The 19,112-nt window shown below is 36.0% G+C and overlaps 1 long non-coding RNA gene across 2 annotated transcripts in view; it reads left to right on the top strand.

The window, feature by feature from the left end:
* The first annotated feature begins 2,992 nt into the window (after window positions 1–2,992).
* LOC111925622 (uncharacterized) overlaps window positions 2,993–19,112 on the top strand; it is a 42,791-nt gene continuing 26,671 nt past the window's right edge. For both annotated transcript variants that reach the window (XR_015289441.1, XR_015289440.1), the window contains exons 1-3: window positions 2,993–4,161; window positions 6,516–6,588; window positions 15,824–15,874. This is a non-coding gene — a long non-coding RNA (uncharacterized LOC111925622). The remainder of the gene's footprint in view (window positions 4,162–6,515; window positions 6,589–15,823; window positions 15,875–19,112) is intronic.

Genomic DNA, 19,112 nt, shown 5'->3' with positions numbered 1-19,112 from the left:
GGACTAGTAGAATAATAGAAGCCTGAGAACAAAACCATACATTTTATATGCATCTATTTCTATAGTAAAATACATGTAGCACTCTGCATTCCACTGATTTTTATAAGTAAATATTAACTTTATCACATTTAGGCAATATTTACTCAAATTTAATCTGTTACCTCATCATCACAATAGGACACAAAAAATGTACCTGCTACCCACAATGTTTCAACTGATTTAAAAGAAGTCAATTACACACAGACTTGTGCAGTGGAGGCATTAGAGGGGCACTTTGCAATAGCATCCTTCACATTTCAAATCTATTTTGCTATTCTTAGTTTTTGTTCCCATTTGCCAGGCTGGTGAGGCTGTCAACAGCTTCAGCCACATCACCCACACATGAATAGACATGGCTAGCTGTGATTCCACCCTTGAGGGCACATTAATTTCTATACTGAAAATGGTGTGTTCCAATTGTTTTGATGCTGGTACAGTAGTGGACCTCACCATGTCATGCCAGATGGTTTAATCCTCTCCCAGACACGCGTAGACCTTTGTTGCCCTTCTAGGTCTCTCTCCAATTGAAAATCAGAGCAGTTCTTTGCCCCTCTTATGTACCAAGGAGACCTATAATCTCTTTCCCTTTCTATAAAATTTCAGACATGTAAGTGTTTTAGGGCTATTTCAAGTCAATCCTAGTCCTAATATGAGGGTGGCTTATGGCCAAGCTGATGCTATGAAACCTTCAGGGCATATCTCTTTCAATCTTCCCAGTCAGATCAGGAGATTGGAGAGCATACAATACATATTTTCAAAGATTTCCTATTCACCACTGGAAAAAGTAGCTTCAGAAGGTTGCTTACAGATAGGCTTTTTGTAGTAGAAGAATTAGCAAAGAAGAGATCGTAAATATAAATTCTATATTGGCAAAAAAGAAGCTGGCATTTAAAATATGCAGCTTCTAAGCAAAGATTTTTTTCTAAAGATCTGCAAAGTAAAAAACACGATCATACCTATAGTTACCAAGAAAGGACAAAAGAAGAAAATGGACTGATAATGTGAACAATTTCATACAAGCATGTATTTTTATCTTCTCTGCTTGCCAAAACAGGTTCCTACCTAAAATTTTAACACACTGAAGTTAATCCATCACTTTTTAAAATTTAATACTGAGATAGTAAGCTTGATATTTCCACATTTCATCTTAAAATGAGGTCCAAATGGCAGTCACAATCTAAACTCAGATACAAAACACTGTAGGTGCTAGGGTAGAATAAACAGCAAGTGGCCATGGAGTAGGAAATTCCTCATTTGTATATAAGAGGTGATGGATGTATAAAAGTAAACATAGATTCAAATTATTTACCCTAATCACTTTTAGAAACAGCAAAAAAATCTTGAGTCAGAAAAATATATCAAGTATGACAAGAAAAATATTATTATTTATTCTTAACACTGTGATTTAAAGAACAGAATTCTGAAAGAAATCCTCTAAGAAAGAAGTGGAGGCTTGTGCAGGAGGAAACAAATCACCAGATTAGAGGTACTGTTTCTGTTTCACCCCACCAAGTGGGTGTGGAAGAACAGAAAAGTACATAAAGCGTTCCAGAGGTCCTGGCTTTGCTCATATTCATATAATACAAAAAGCTATATTCCAAGTCTTTTTGTATATTTTAACTCTTGGCATAGAAGACATACCTTTTCTACTATGAGTGAACAATTTTTGATGAAGGTTTTGAAGAAACAGCATTGACCAGATGATTCCATGCAAGTACTAGTGTCTGGTACCAAGTACAAATACTTCAGTCCTTGTGCATATTCAGTTTGTTATCCTTCTATGGTCCTCTGTTCTCTAATGATCAGTGGCAGATTGTTGCTGTGCCCCGTAATGAAATAAAAGTTCTCCCCAAAGAGATAAGGAAAGCATCTACCATTCAAGGCTGTTGGAATGAGGTACCATCCATGGATTCAAGTGGCTTTTTGGGTTGTTTTGTTTTGGGTTTGTGGGTTTGGGTTTTTTGTTTGGTTGGGGGGTTTGGCACTTTGGTGGTTTGTTTGATAGTTTTTGTTGTTTGGTTGGTTTGGGGTTTTGCTGATTTGCTTTCTTTGCTTTGTTTTTTAAACAACCACCACAAACATCCCATCGCCAATACTGGGGAAAAAAGTCTTTTTCTCTTTCTTATATGTGTGCCTACACTTTTCCTTCCTACTCTATATACCAACTAATGTTGATGTGGGTTTTCTCATTTAAGACTAGACTTAAACTGAGTCCACTGGCAACTTTTTGGCAACTTTTTAGAAACTTTTTTATTGATTTGACTGAGCTTAAATCCTTTGGATTTCAATGCTTGAGTAATATGCTGCTATTATTATGTTGAACTAGTTTTGTAAAATCCAGAGGGACCTTGACAAATTTAAGAAGTGGGCCAGTGAGAACCTCATGGAGTTCAGCAACGTCAAGTGCAAGCCTGGGTGAGGAAAAGATTGTGACTAGCTCTGGGAAGAAAGATGTGAAGGTGTTTACAGGTGAGAAGCTCAACATGATTTGGCTATGCCCTCATAGCCCAGAAAGACAGCTGTGCTCTGGGCTGCATCAGCAGGTTGAGGGAGGTGATTCTTTCTTTCTACTCTGCTCTTGTGAGCCCCCACCTGGAGTGCTGCATCCAGGTCTGGGGTATCCAACACAAAAAAGACATGTGCTTGTTAGAGCAGATCCAGAAGAGGGGCACTGAGTTGATCAGAGGGCTGGAGCACCCCTCCTATGAAGACAGGCTGAGAGAGTTAGGGCTGTTCAGCCTAGAGAGGGAAAAGGCTCCAGAGATACCTTAGAACACCTTCCAGAACCCAAAGAAGAATCGGTGTAGTGGTTTAGATTTGCTAATTTTGTTTTCCCGGCCAATGCAACAAATAAATGTCATGGTTTCAAAGCAGTAACTAAAAAAAATATTAGAAAACTTACTTATTTCTTGCTATGAGATATGGATTAGAACAAGAGCAAAACAGGTTTAAAACTTAAAAGGAATAAAGAAAGTTTATTAACAAAACTACAAGAATAAGAACACAAGAATAAACCTCCAGAAAACCCCTTTATCCCCCACTACTTAACCATTCTCTCGTTCACATGACAACATGGAGACAAAAATCTTTGCAACTTTGGTGTTTAAAACAGTCCCAATTCCTGCTAGAATCTTTTCATCAGTTTTTGTAGAGAAACAGAAGTCTTCTGCTAATCTATGGAGTTTCTCACAAGAAAACTATTTCTGTTATAGTTTTCTATTTTTCTGATGCCAGCTGCCCAGAAATCTGTCATCAGTTCACTCCTCCCATTTCACATCACTCTGAGGTGTGTATGGGTCAATGAGTCTAGGGATGTCATTTTTAAGGATGGGTTATTCAAAGGCAAAAGTTCTCTTCATTTGTCTCTGTGAGCTTTCCTGGAAAACAGAAGTTTTCTCTTTGCCTCAAGTGGCCCCAAATCTTCAACTATTACTTCTCTTCACTCTATTCCAGCACCTCACTGTATCACAATTACTCTACCTTTTGCTCAAAATCCACACTTTGAACACTCCATTCCTCCCAATATACTCTGTCATGAATTAAAGTTTTTTCAGAACACTATTGTCCATCTCCATATCTTTAACAGAAAAAATATTTCAGCTTATAAAGCATCTCCTTATTCTCTCTTCTCCATCTAAAACTTAACTCTTTTCTTCACTGTCTTTGATGATTTTATGATGTCTTTTTCATGTTAATTGTCTCTCTCTGTGTCTCTGAGAAAAAGGAGTAATCTGTACATTTTATCCAGGTAGTAAAAGAATTAAAGTCTTGCTCAAGCTGCAGATGTTCACGGTGTCAGGTTTCAGTTCAGCGGCAGAAACTACAAACCAAGCCAGGCCGGCCGGCTCCGTTTCTCTCCCCGCCCCTCCCTGCGGCCTTGTCCGGCCTGGAGGTGGGGGTGGAGGCCGAGACGGGGCCTGTTACCTTTTCAGAAGCCATAAACCAAAAAAAGTAAAACAACTCTGGCTTTACATCTTAAGGTGGTGTTCACAAGTTGATCTCACTTTTCAATGGTCAAAACTGCTGTCAATTCTTAGAAATGACTGATAATTGGTCAGGAGAAAAGACTCCCATCAGCCACCAGCAGCTTCAACTTCCTTAGCTCCCAAAGCCACCTTAAAGGTAAAGTCACCCCATGACAGTAGGGGTTTTAAATGTAATGATAGGACAAGAGGGAATGGTCTTAAGCTGAAGGAGGGTAGGTTTAGATTTGACATTATGAAAAAAAAATTTACTGTAAGGTCGATGAGGCACTGGAACAGGTTGCCCAGAGAAGTTGTGGACTCCCCACACCTTAGAGTGCTCAAGATCAGGTTGGATGGGGCTCTGAATAACTTAGTCTAATGAAAGATGTCCCTTCCCCCTTGATAGGGGTCAGAATCAGATGATCTTTAAGGTCACCTCCAACCCAAACCCTGCTATGATTCTGTGAAAATCAAAGTTAGAGGATTTTAGAGAAAGCTCAACAGGACATATGATTTAGAGATTGTACCATACTAACACACTCGTCACTGCTTCTTTCTCCACTCTATTGAAGGAGGAGACCCTTCTCCTTACAAGGTAAAATGTACAATTCTTTAATGGTATTTTACTTTGAACATGTTTGATACTATAGAAAAGATCACAGCAGGAATTTCTGAGAACCACTAGACTAGAAAGCATGCTTTCCCCCAGTCCTCTGTGCCTAATTTGTTTCAAACTTGCTGCTTTTTGTTTAGATAGTAGCCTAAGGATTCATCTGCCTCCTGAGAGATGCAGTAATCGAGATTTAGAAAGAAAGATTCTGATTACATAGGGCTTCAAAGACTGAATGCTGTGTCTTGATTACACAAAAATCGTGGAGCGCTAACAATCCACCTGTTTTTCTTTAAAGTCTAATTCATCCCAAGTACAATTATTTCATTCTGAATTGCAAAATAAAATTCTTGCACGTAGTTTGTATTCCCATATCAGTAGTTCTTCCCAAAATAGGTCATGAAGATTCTCTTTGGATTACATTCGCACCTTGATTTAGGTTGGAAAAGAAATGATAACACATCAGTAAGAGAGAAATAAGGAAAAATGAGAAAGCTGGAAAGAGCAAGTTCTCCTTTTCCATGGCCTCATCTCTAAAATGTGAGAAGTCCATTTCAAATTTGTTGAGAGTTTTAAGTGCTCAGACCAATAGCATTTATAATCATTCAACAGTCAATAATTCTGTGGAACCATGGTGTCAGTGGCTGAAGTCAATTGAACTGCACTGAACAGCCACATGAATAAAATATTAATAAAGTGGCAGCCACAGGTTTCAAATACTGTTCACTGCTTACTATTTTGAAAACGATTTGGCTTACACTACACAGTATTTTGAACTCAAAAGTGAAATATTTGAAACAGCAGTATATCGAGTGTCTCTGAAGGCCTGACTAATGCTGACTAATGAAAGATATTTATTTAGAAAATTAATCTGTATTTCCTAGCTGCTAAGCAGGTTCTATCTCTGGGCTTCTTCTTCCCAAAGGAAGACAATTGATGTAGTGCAATGCATTTATCTGAAGAGACTGATTTCAGCAACATGCAAGAAACCCTTACAGCAACAATAGTTCTGGGGTTAGGGTGGGGATGGAAGACTAGGAAGCATCTTCACCATTCAGCAAGATCTGTTTATGATCCAAGGAATTGCAGCCCACTCCCAAATGCAGATCCATGCAGGTCTACGTTTTTGGGTACATCAATATAAAGAGGGACATCAAACTATTAGAGTGTGTCCAGGGGAAAACTGGTAAGGTGGAGAAAGGTCTCAAGGGTAGGACTTATGAGAAGTGTCTTAGAAAATTAGTGTTTTAGAAAATTCATTAATTTATTATTCTAACATTGTTATCCTAGTAAGTTTTCCATTGTTGCGGCTGGGTCCTAGGGGCCTGTCTGACCCCTGGCTTCTGCTGGCAACAACCCAGATAGCCAGGCTGTCCCAGGGGACAGAGCCATGCTCCGGGGTTCTGCAGGCAGTCTCCAGCCAGGGGCAACCCTTGGAGCATGGGCAGAGGTTTTAGGGTGATCATCTCTTTTAGAAGTGATTTCTGCCCTGTGATCAGCTCAGATCAGCCCAGCCAGCTCTGTTAAGGTGTTACCTCTGCCGACGCAGACAAGAGACAGGTAGACCATGTGCTGTTCTGCAGAGAGTCTTTAGTGCGGGCTTCAGTGAAGGGGGACAGTGATGGTCTAACCAAGGATCTGGGTAAAAGCTGGGGTTTTCATAGGGAAGGGAAGAATTGGGAAAAGGGCCAATGGTCTGAGACTGGGATAAAATGACCAATAGTTAACAGGGAGATAATATGGGGTCCTGAAGCAGGAAGGGGTCCACAGCTTAGTCACCGTGACTAGGCAGTTTTATCTTATCTTAGGGGGTTGATCTCCAGGGAAGATGCCTTTCAGAGGACTGGGCTTCCTCCGCATCCTATATCTAGTTTTCCAATATAATTTCCCTTTTACTCCAGAAGGTACCTGCGTACAATGAAATTTTAATCAGCATGAAGAACATCCATAGGAAAAATGGAAGGGAAAATGAAGGTAAAGAGCAAAAATGTGTCAACATTTGTGCAGATATTTATGTTAATAATCTGCAAGTATAGTCAAGATATTTACAAGTAGGATGCTTGTCACATAATTTCCAGATTATTTGAATAAAGAAGAAATAATTAGTTCTAAAGCCAAAAGGTACACTTCTGGCATTCAGAAGTATATTCACACTTCATTTACCAGATATACTGAATATAGGTAAAACATATAGGAAAATTAAAATTATACTAAATGAACTGATATTATCAGTCAAAAAAGGAAAAGAATTCTGTGTATTCAGCCCTTCAGATCTCAAAAGCCAACCACAACTCATATGCAGATTTGGAATAATTTCTCATGTTTAGCTATTATACCATTACATTCACATGAAGAGCTTGCTCATTTTTCTAATGAATAACCAATTGTCATTCTGCAAGTCATTCCACATCCTGAGACCATAACAATTAAGTCAAGCCTTACATAATATCTTACTGGAATTTGTCATTTAACCCTTTCTTTGCATTTATAACTCCATTATCAATTTTCTGCATTTTTAATTCCCCATAATTAATTTATTACATAATCTGTTTATGAGCTTAACTTGTTCATGTAATTAATATTCTTCTGCTTTTAAAGATTTATACATTGGTTCTCTGCATCACTACTTTATGAATCAATTTTGAATATCATTAATCAATTACATTTTCCCAGAACACTTGATTATTGTAACACTGTCAGCTACAATTGTCTTTCCTTCCAGTCATTAACTTAATTTAATTATATTCTTATCCTTGAAACACCTTTTTTGTCCCAAATATAGAACTTTCAGATTCTTGCATTATTCATTAACACTATTCCAGTTGAAACAATCATATCACACTCACAAGATTTGCTTCCACCAATCTCACTTGAAGAACGCCTCCACAAGATAGTCCTCAGCCCACCCCAGTTAACAAAGATTTTTTTTTTCTCTACTACATTTCTGAACAAATATCACTTTTCCCTCCCAAATGATCTATTTCTGAGACATACTGGTGTCTTCTCAGTCTATTTGTTTTTTAAATTATACCCTCTTAAACCATTCAAATCTATCTATGCAGGACGTCTGCAGTTTTGGGACCATCAATACAGGAAGGACATCAAACTGTAACAATGTGTACACAGGATGACAGACAAGGTGGAGAAAGATCTCAAGGGCAAAACTTATGACAAGAGTCTGAGGCCTCCTGGCTTGCTCTTGTTTCTTCAAAACATTTTTAATTTTCAGTTTTCTAAATGTGAGATAGATATTAAGCAATTTATTTCAGCATGTCCTAAAAGAAATGTTCTATTTGGAACAAAACATTGATCTGGAGTAGAAATTAAAATCCACATCTGCAGGTCAGCAGATGTCCATGTAGTAAGACTAGTAGAATTTAAAATAAGCAAATAGCAAGTTTTCACCAACCAGATGTACAACTAGTCATTTTAAGAAAACTAGGCATTTCAAGGAAAAGGCACTGTTATTTTCAGCCCTCAAATCATTGCAATATGTTTCTGGTTTTGACCTTTAAAGTGAAAAAAGTACAAAAACAATTGTTTGGCTTTAGAATGAGTTTCAGTGTTTGGGGTTTTTGTTTCTTTTTTATTTTAATGCTGAACAGATTGTTGTTTAGCCTTTTCTTTAGCCAATAAAATTTTTATATTTTCACAATGGTTTATAAATCAACTTTGTGATTACTTAAAAAATTATCACTAGAACAATTATAAAGTCATTAATAATAAAATTGTGCCTTTATTGTCAGCATGACTGTTTTTCAAAACTTCAGAAAGTTTTTATTTTATTTCCAGCATTCCATGAAATATCCTATACTTTTCATTCATTTAATCACACTTGAATAGCAACCCCCCTCCCCCATCAAATCTTAAAATCAGAAAGCAGAAAAAATCTAAGAGATACAGTTGAATCCACTGTGAATTCACAAGTGAATCCTGTGAAACATTTATTTAATGTGCCACTCCAATAGCCTGAAAAATTTGTTTGAAGCAGTGCATTGAACTCAGCTTTTCTATTCATGGCAAAATTGCAACTGAGATAGTTTTTCTTTATAAAAATTTTCTAGTCTGAACAGTTATCTGTGGTGGTATCCATAACCAATAATAAAAATGTTACTCAAAAGTCTTAGGCTCCCATTGTAAAATATGTGACTTTAAATCATAGCCAGTCTTTCACATTTGACTAAATTAATCATGCTATGAAAAAGTGAAAAGGGAAAAGAGTACCCAAGAAGGATTTTGTCTCAATATATGAGCAAAAGATACTTTCATTAACAGAGCAACAAAAGCAAGAAGAGATCTAAAAATTAATTTCCAGCAGAAATCAACAGTGATTGCAAGAGAACCACAGTAAAAAACAACTCTGTGACAGAATGGATTATATCTAGAGCAGGAAGACTGCGTGAACTTTTTCTCTTTTCAAAAAACCACCTCTTATCCCCATCCAGAAGTTAACAGAAAACACATTATACAGGCTACTAGGAAGTACAGCAGTTCTCCATTAATTGCCTGTCGATTGAATTAACTTATATTTACCTTGTCATTGCTATACTGAAGACTAGAGAGAGCAGGATATGTTAAGCAGCACTAGTACACAGTCCTAATTCATGTGGAAAACGAAAGCACATCAGAAGACCTATCTGACACTTACAAGTGTTTGTCAAGACCACCAGAGCCATTTTGAGGCACCCTCTTCTCAGACAGATTTTATGTCACCTAAATTCCAATTTGAGAGATTGGGTTTCACAGGAGGACTTCAGTGCATTACTAAAAATAGTATAAAGAACAGGAAATTGAAACTTTCACTACCCCCCTTAATTCATTGCTGCTGGTACCAAAATTCATTTACTTTCAGGGAAAACAAGTACTTGTTTGTATCAAACATGTCAGAAATCCTGATTCTCTTAGAGAAAACTTATACATTCTAAATGTAGAACTGAGAGGTCCTCAGAGGTACTAGAACTTTGGGACATAATTTAAAGTTTATGTCTTTTAATATAGTGAAACATTAGCCAATAATTTATAGTATTCCTGTATTGTCTACTCAATATTGTTTCCTTCAGAAAACTATTTCCATAGGAGATTTATCTAAATCGTAATTCTCTAGATATTTAAGGGAAAAAAATTAACTCCTTTGCTATATTCTTTAATTTCTCCTGAAATTTTTGGCAAAAAAAAAAAAAGCCAAACAATACTCTGTTTCTACTTGTTATTATGTCATGCAAGACAATGCACAAAATACTGAAGTAATTTCAAAGACATACAGTTGGCATCATTATTTTGCTATTAGGGATACTTTTGGAGGTTACAATTATTCTTGTATTTTTAGTTATGCTATATAGGTAACAAACATACTAACATAAAACAAACATAAAACTAGGTGGTACTAGGGATAAAAGTGCCAAATAAACATTCCAACTTTTATTAAATTCTTGACTCAGGAATGCTATAATAATTTAGTGATCCACCACTGTCTGAAGAAGCAGTGAAAATATGACAGAAAGGACTTTCTAAAAAACACACATGAAGATCACTTAGCATGCCTGGTGGATCTCCATTCATTTTAATGCAGTTGAACAGTGAGATATTTGGTCTAAATATGTTGTACACCATTCTCTGTGTTCAATCTCTAGACGGAAAATGAAATGAAATCACAGCATAAATTTTGACTTTAGTGTTGTACTGGTTTGTCATGATGCAGCTACACACACTTCTGATGTAGAGAGTAGACAGATGCTGCAGAAAAACCTCCCTAGTCAAATAATATAACCTTAAACTTTTGGCTTGACTCAAACTTTTGGTGCAAGCATTACCAAGGACTATCAAAGCCATGGTAACTGTTGATTTAAACAGCTGCATGTTCTCATTCTGACAACATCAAAGGTTAAACGACAAGCAAACTACATCCCAAACCTTGCAACAGAAGATTGATTGTTCTTAAACCTAGCATGTTATTATTTGCAGGATAGACTTATTTTCTGCCTACAATTTATAGCACATAAGTGCTTTTACTCCTCAGTATAGGCAGTTCCCCTTCCCTCATTTTCCTATGGAGCAAGGTAAATGAATTAAATAAAAGTTCTGTTTAAGTGAAAAGAGAAGATGAAAAGGCAGGTAGGATACCTTGAAGTACAACAGAATAGTTAAATCAAGTGGTCTATATATATCAAGCAGTTAAAAGAATACCTTTGATAAATGATAGTTAAATCTTTTCCCTGGATGATGAGGAAGAGAAGCTTAGAATTTTTATCTTCAGAATGTTCAGTAGGGAACTTGTATTACAAATAAATCTAAAATCTTATACAGCTAGAAATCTGCCTTCAGTTATGTGATTACCTTTGAAACCTGTTTAGTCCTTTCTCCATCCCTGAAAAATGATGTCAGGTGGTAAAGAATAATCTCTGGGTCCTGGCCATGCCCATCCTGCCGACTGCAAAAATTAGCCCTGTACTGTCCAGAACCAGGACACTTGTACTTCTTTTTCCTCTATGGACAAAAACAATTCATGGTGTTCTATTATTTTAAAATTAATAGATTTTTAGATTTATTGTTGTTGTTTTGAAATAAATAGGTTCAAAGTTTCTCGAAGTATGACAGGCACTGAAGACAATGCTACTGCCTTATTTTCTGCTGTGCTAGCATAGCCATGTAATACAGAAAGTCTTCAATGGATGTATTAGTTTAGACTCTCTCACACGAAATTTTTATTTTGACAACAAATGAACCAGCAAGTTCACCACTGGGTGAACTTTGAGCACTTTTCAGAGAAATCAGTACATCTTTTGTGTTCTCCTATATTAAAACAACACTGGTTACAAGACACATCAATCTTGCTGAGTCATAAAAAATCCATATTTTATTAATTACTACAGTTTGCTGTTTGCTGCAGACACATATTCTCCTCAATATGGAGATGCACCAAGTAATATGCTAGTTGAGGTTTTATTTTTACTGCAGAGGGAGTTAAAAACCTCAGTAAAAGTTGTTTTTCATATTATAATTTATTCTGACCCTCCTAAGCAAATTTTAGCACCATACTTTAGAGACTGGAGCTGAAACACAGCAAATTTTAGCACCATACTTTAGAGACTGGAGCTGAAACACAAACTAGTAACAGTTTAGGCTAATTTTTAAACATTTCAAGAATGCAACAATAATTCTAGATTAAATAGCAAAGTTTTTTCATAGTCAAATGAGATTAGAATAAAAAAAGAACAATTATATTTAAGTTGTTAGCCTTAAAGTAATATAACTTTATCAGAGAATATTTAGTCAGTTGGGCAGCTTCAAAGTCTCCTTCAACTTTTTTAGTCTGCTGGCAAGTAATGAGCTCTTTAAGTCTGGTATCACTATGAATCCACTTAACAAAGCTTTTAATGAATCCTGCTTTAGAGTTAACATTTGCATTCTGAAGTGAAAATTATCTTCTATGAAGATTAATTATTGTATCTGAGGCACAATTTCTCATATTAAGGCGAATCTCCAAAACAAACATGTTCTAGCCAAAACTAAGAAAAGAGTAAAATATTATATCAATTCATAAAGAAGAAGAAATATGCCTATCCTCTAGCTGGATGCTACTGCTAAAATAGTTCCTTATTGAATTTAAAGTTTATACCTCAGAGTACAGTAGCACAGCCACTCATAGCCATTTTCTGTTCAGCTGGATGTGGTAAATTTTTTTATTGAATTATTATTGCTTTTGAGAGTGAAAACTTTTCTATGAAACAGCTGTTTGAAAAGCCTTCAGTTAAATGCAGGTTTATAATCAAAACTGTTAATTACTTGATGAATTGTGAAATATAACCAATAGAAAAAGTGAAAGTCAAAATTTTATCTGTTTGCTTTTGGGGGTTTGGGGTGTTTCTGGGTATTGGGGTTTTTTTTTGAGGGGAATTAGTTAGACTGTTGTTTAGGGTTATTTTGAGGAACATTACAGAAAAGGAAAATGCACCTTGATCATCTTTATTTATTGTATTGGTTTTTTTTCTCATTCTTTTCTGTCTTCTTTTCCTAAAATCAGCCAAGTCCATTCTTCCAAAATATGCTTTTTTTCATTATATACAAGTTAAAGCATATTCCAGGAACAGTTACATTATCCCTCATGGATAATTCATATTGTATGGAGTTAGAACTCAGATGTTACTCCCCCGAATGTCTCTGAGACCCTGACCATATAAACTTGAGCGTGAACTTTGGAAATGACAAGACTAAAAGTCATCTTTCTCAGACAGTTTACCAGTATGAAGCTGCTGCAAATGTCAGAAAATACCACAGTTTATACAAACAGTAAAAAAAGGCCTTTTCCCACCCAGCACTCAGTCTTCATTAACATTAGAACTAATAGGGAAAAAAAAAACAAAACAAATACCCCACAATACATACAGATTAGTTATTTCCTGATATCTAGATAAATCTCATATTGACAATTTTAACTCATGAATAAGATTCTTAAAAAAAATATATATTTTTTGCCAATTACATTATTGAGTATTCTGCAATATTTATCTGAGAAATTATTAAGATTTGCATCTGTAGCTATGTGTTAAAAGACCAGAGAAGTAATTCATTGCTTCAGTGCCATAATTTTGCATTTTGCTCTAAGTTTTTAAAGCATCCTTGACTACTTCTCAAAGATTACTAGAAGCTAACTTGAGTCTGGGTTTGCTGTGGGATGCATCAATACCTTTCTTTCCTCATTTAGTGGCTTGATTAAGTAGATAAAATAACTATATTAAAAAGAAAAGCATTTTAGAGGTCAGTTCATTTTCTTTTCTTTATAATTCAAGTGTCTAGGTATTCTTTTAGCTAAATTAATAAAAATTTTGTCTACATATCTATCTTGATACATAAAGGGGAAAAAGTATAAACATTTTCCTTTCTAATGTCAAATGGTTTAGGTATTTCTAATCTATGTTTTATAGTCAAACAATGGATTACTGAACTATCAAGAAATATTTCAAAGCTGTCCCTTGCCATTAGATTCCTTAAATTCCACAGATATATGTGACACATTGTAAACTGCTTTTTTAATTCTCTGCAACTATTACAAAAGTCCCACATATGTTCAGAAATTATAATATTATATTATTAAATTATAATATTGTTACTAAACATTTTTATTTACTATTCAAATTTAAATTGAATTTGAAATTTAAATTTAAATTTTAAAATTTAAATTTAATTTTAAATATTTAATATTAAATTATAATATTGTTGTTTTCACAAAATATTGTATTGATCACTAATAGCTCTTCCCACCCCTCCCTCCTCCCCTCCCATTTATTCCAGTTTTCCAAGGATTGCTTTTCTTCAGAAGACTTATTGTCCCATAAAGACAGTAAAGCACTGGCCTCAGTTGACCATGCCACACTGTTTTTTGTTATGAGATGAGCTCTTTCATTCTCTCAACTTCTGCCCACAGCCATCACTGCAGTTGTTACAGCTCAGATGGCCACACCAGATAAGAAGGTTTCACGACTGATGGAATATTGGCAGCAGCACCTCTACATTTTCTGATATTTTACTTTCTTTAGTTGCTGCATCACTTGGGTTCACCTATCACACTCAGGTCTGTCTTCTTTAACTTCTGGGTGTAAATTCCAGACAGCAGAAATTCAGAACTAGGTTTTGCATTCGTGTCTGTGTCTTTTGTACCACTAAGCACCGCTGAACTTCTGTTACAGTCCTGGAGTTCACCTGGGACACATTGTACACTAACAAATTCCATAACATGCAAAGTAAACAACAAAGGGAATATGAGAAGGGAACATTTAAAATCTGCCAACAACTTCACTCCAATGAACTTCCTTCAAAAGAAAGTGTTGGTGACCTTTCATATTACTCCTTTTCCTTTTTTATGACATCTCATGAAGTATTACTGTTGGGGGTTAGGTGTCCTTCCTTTTGTTCCTTCTCACCTATAGAATTTTTCCCTTTTAGTGGTGGGGAAATCTGACTGCTGGTACTTACTGAGTGCTTGAGAGCAGAAAGAGTGAGGCTGGGCCCGGGGGAAACGGGGCAGGTAAAAGGGAGGTGAGGGCAGCTGGGGGCTGGTTGGTTTTCTCCAGCTTCAGAGCAGGACACAACTCGGAGCTGAGGTTGATTGGAGAAGAACATTCGCCATCACCCAGATGGAGCTGCTGCTGCTTCTTCTTTTTCTTCATCTGTGGGCCTCATACCTTATTTTCTCAGCTCGTCCCTGCTGTTCCAGCTGGGTGTTCCTCAGAGCCCTGCAGGAGCACCGGGACTGCCCAAGGGGTTTGTGAAGCAAAGCCTCTCCTCCATCCCTTCCCGTCTCAGCCGAGAAAGCTGTCACGAGGTCCCTGGTTCTGTTTTCTTGCTAATGCTGTAGTTATTGTTTGTTTGTTTGCCTTGTTATAAATCTTAGTAAAGAGCTGTTATTCCTATCCCCAGATCTCTGCCTGAGAGCCCCTTGATTTCAAATTATAAAAATTCGGGGGGGGGGGGGGGGGGGGTGTCTACATTTTTCATTCCAAGGGAGGCTCCTGCCCTCCCTAGCAGACACCTGTCTTCCAAACCGAGACAGTTACATCAGTTGATCAGAGTACTTGCTTTATTTCCTACTCCCTCTACCACTTATATTGGCATGACCTACACTCAGTAAACCTGTAAAGCTGGATCTTATTTTCCCTTCACCTTCAAAATTTTCCTAAATTTAAGGTCATTGCATCCTCTGTAACAATAATAGCATCCCAGTATTACAGCAAAGCCTATCAGTGTTAAGTTTCATTGCAAAGCTAAAAATTAAATAAGTCACCAGATAGTTCTAGACATTCTGGAAAACCACAATGTGGATCATATTTCTACAGCATTAGAAAAGTATCTGGCATTTCAAAAAATAAAAAAAATCTGAGTTTATTTTACCTGGAAATGCTGCAGTTTCAGGCTCATAAATAGACTCTTGAAATCTCCTCCAGTGCTCTTTTGAAAACATTTTGAATTCCAGTGTTACTTTCTCAAAATTTAATAAGCAAAAAACAGTCTTAGTACTATAGAGTATAAAGAAAACTCTTATACGTGAAGTATATCACTCATTTATTATTTACAACCAAAAATTACTTATAAAGCAGAGAGTTGTTTATGCAGCTAAACAGGTTTGCAGAGTTAGTTACTGCTTACTTGCAGAGTTCTGTTTTTCTTATTATTATTTTTAATTTATGGCAACCATTTTCTCATTGTTTCCGTACAGACCTCAAGTAATACCATGAGATCTGACTCCTTGCAGTGCTTATGAGTTAAGGTAACTAAAAACTTGTATGGTCTGGTTTTGTTCCCTGCTGACAACCAGCTTTTGCAGTTCTGTATGAAATGGATACAGCTGATGAAGCCATTTCTAAACCACTCTTTTCCACAAAGATAAAAAAAAAAGTATTCCCCACTATTCAACTGTGGGGTTTCTCAGAGTTTGGAAAGGTTGAACAAATTCGCTATTGCACATACCATAGTTTAGCAAAACAAATAAGTAATAAAAATATAGAGGCAAGTTAGGATCATGGGGGTTATTAATGACTTCTGCACATGCAAAAGAAAAAGAAAAATACAGAAGACAGAAGAACTGAAGATTTAAGGCTTTAGTGCTTGATTTGAAAAAGTCAGAGAGTATACATCACCCAGAAAGAAGTCACTTTCAGGCAAGATACTGATGTAATTCTGAAAACATTCATCAGATATATCCCTTTTACAGTCACTTCTTTTTGATTGTTGCTCAATCCAGAAAAGAAAGTGCTAGGCAAGGCAGAGAGGTAGTATTTTATGGTATCATCCGCTGCTCACAAGTTGTTTAGTGGCAGATATTTCTTTAATGCTCCTTCTTCACAGTATTTCTAATTCCTGTTAATGAGCTCCAGATGGCTCTCTACAAATATCATTGAGGTACCAGGACAATGCATGGTACCTCAGTAGGAAGTTAAGCTTCAATTAATTGTTAGAAGATTTTCATTTATGAAGTTTCAACACCTCTTTATTTCAAAATTGAAATCCCTGAATCATTCTGGGATAGGATTTTTTCATTTTTTTTTAAAAAGACTGTCCGTAAAGGAGCAATCACCAATAGAATACTGTTTTGTCATTTCCTGGAAAATCCTTTGTAAAAGATGCAAGGACAAAGTATTTAATTACAAACTTCTTTTTGCACAAGCCAATCAAACCTACCATGTTTAAGACCCTGCCTTACATTCCAGAAACCTGTCCAGAAAAATCAGCTGGCTAAACCAAGGTAAATTCAATTTTGTTCTTGTGAGAAACTGAGCTGTACCTCCCCAAGAAAAAATAGTGTTTAGCCCTTTGTTTTTTTTGTGTTTTCTCTTTTTTTTTTTTTTCAATATTTTACTGAGGAACTGTCAGTAAGAAAACAGCCTCAATATCATTTATCTCCTGACTGCAAAAATGTTTAACACATCCTTGGGAAAAACTGTTAGCATTTGAAATTAACCAACCTTAGAAAGAGTTAAATCCTTTAACAGCCTGCTAATCCTGCAATTTTCAGACCACTCATAGATCTGTGTTGTCTTAAATCTTTGTGAAATCTACTGAAGCAGCTACTTCACATCTGCTTAATTCTGAAACACAGAGTTAAATATCTACTGTATTAAAAAAAAACATGGAGGCAGAAGTTACTATTTCACCTTTTGGACCTTAGAAGAACATTTCTCCATTTTGTGAGTCCTGTTAATCACTATCTGTCAGGAAATGTTTTTCAGGTCAAAATTCACTTAGAAATTCAAGCATGTTGTTCTTCTTGATTCATGTAGCTATGGTGATTAAAGCATGACTAAAGAAGAGGAGTGTCTTTTACCCCAGTCCTCACCCCTCACCTGAAGTATTGAAAACATGCTGTGCTAACCATAAGAAATCTCTTAATGTTTTACTTTTCCACTGATTTTACCAAAATCTGTTTTCCAGAGGATAATTTTTTTAAAAGTCAGTATTTGTTCACTTGTTTGTAGGAGTCCATTCATAATGGCTATTCTAGACCTGAGGGAGTGTCAGTTGTTAAGTTTTGATAAAATAGAAGTGCAGCATAAAAAGATTTAAGTGATGTTTCCTGACACACCAATATATGTTGTCTTTTCAATTACATGCAGCTTGAGAGCCCTGCAGCTCAGCCATCAGGCACCCAGAAAACCATAGTTCATATAAAGTTCATGCTTTCTAACTCCTCAAAAACCTCTAACTACCAAAGTAAAATAAAAGCAACTAAGATATGGCCATAGCTTACTGAATAACCACATGATACTGTCAACAAGCTCCTGTCTTCTTTTTTCCATTTATGACCCCTTGTTTGCCCCTGTTTGTTGTGTTTTGAAGTGGAAGTTCCCTAGGGGAGAAAAAACATTCCTCAGCTTGATAGGTCCAGTGCCCAGCTTCCTGGTAAGCATCCAAAGAGAACTGAAAGTAAAAAAAATAATAATAATTAAAAAAAAAAAAAAAAAAATCAATATCTTTATGACCCGCAACTAAGCTTCTGTGTTTTTTTTGAATTAGACCTGGAAGATTTTCAGAGCTTTTTACAAAAAGAAAAGGTGATAGTTTGCAAATGTTACATAGTGAAGGACAATATTCCAGTGCAAGCAGATAGTCTAGAGCTTTCTTTCTATGTCAGGAGAATATTTTCATCCTGTGTAATCTTTGCCACAAGATGCATGTGTGAAATACCATGTTACCCTTCCATTCCAAGAATTTTACCTCCTACAGCACATTAGCTGAGATAGATACATGTTTTTGTTCTTGGATAAAAATGCTATAATCATTGACATAAGCAAGCTAGTTCACAGTAGAAGTGAGTAATACATCCCTACCAATATTTTATTTAAGAATTTTAATATTTACAAAGCAACTGAAATTGGAACAAGACAAGCACCAAAATAAGATTTTCATATTTCAAATTTTTTAATTATAAATAAACCTAAATATCAACCATGTGACATATCCTGGTTCTCAGAAAGATAACTTGGCAAAGGATCTAGAAGCCAAAAGCAGTCTGATGGACTGTCTGAAAAGACGAAAGATGGTCAAACTGTTAGGAAACCTTCCTGGACTGTGGATTCTGGGTCAGCTGTGACAAACAGTGAAGTTTGTCAGCCTGTTCCCATTCCACAGTCCCCTTAAATAATATCAGCCTCAACAAAGGATAGACAATTTCCATGAAGGATTTTTTTCATGTATAAAATTTTTTTTGAAGCTTTCTGTGAATTGGTAGATTTGTGTACATGAAATTCTTTACATTCCTGGATAGCAAATGAATGATGAAGTTCATATCATCCTTTGTGCTAGACAGATGACTTCTTCTTCCAATCAGTCAAAACCATGCATGGCTTGCAAATTTGAATTTTAGCTAAATGATACATAGTGCTTAATTGTAGCTTTAAGTTTTCACAGATATTAACAGCACAATTTGAAATGAAAGTCAACATATAAATGTAGTCTAAATCACAGGGCGCAATAACATTTATTTTTGAAGGCTGATCTAAGGAAAAAAA

Source organism: Cyanistes caeruleus, chromosome 1 (genome assembly GCF_971803275.1).
Source record: "Cyanistes caeruleus chromosome 1, bCyaCae1.hap1.1, whole genome shotgun sequence".
Taxonomy (NCBI): domain Eukaryota; kingdom Metazoa; phylum Chordata; class Aves; order Passeriformes; family Paridae; genus Cyanistes; species Cyanistes caeruleus.
Note: the sequence above shows the minus strand (reverse complement) of the source record. Positions and strands in the feature narration are given on the sequence as shown.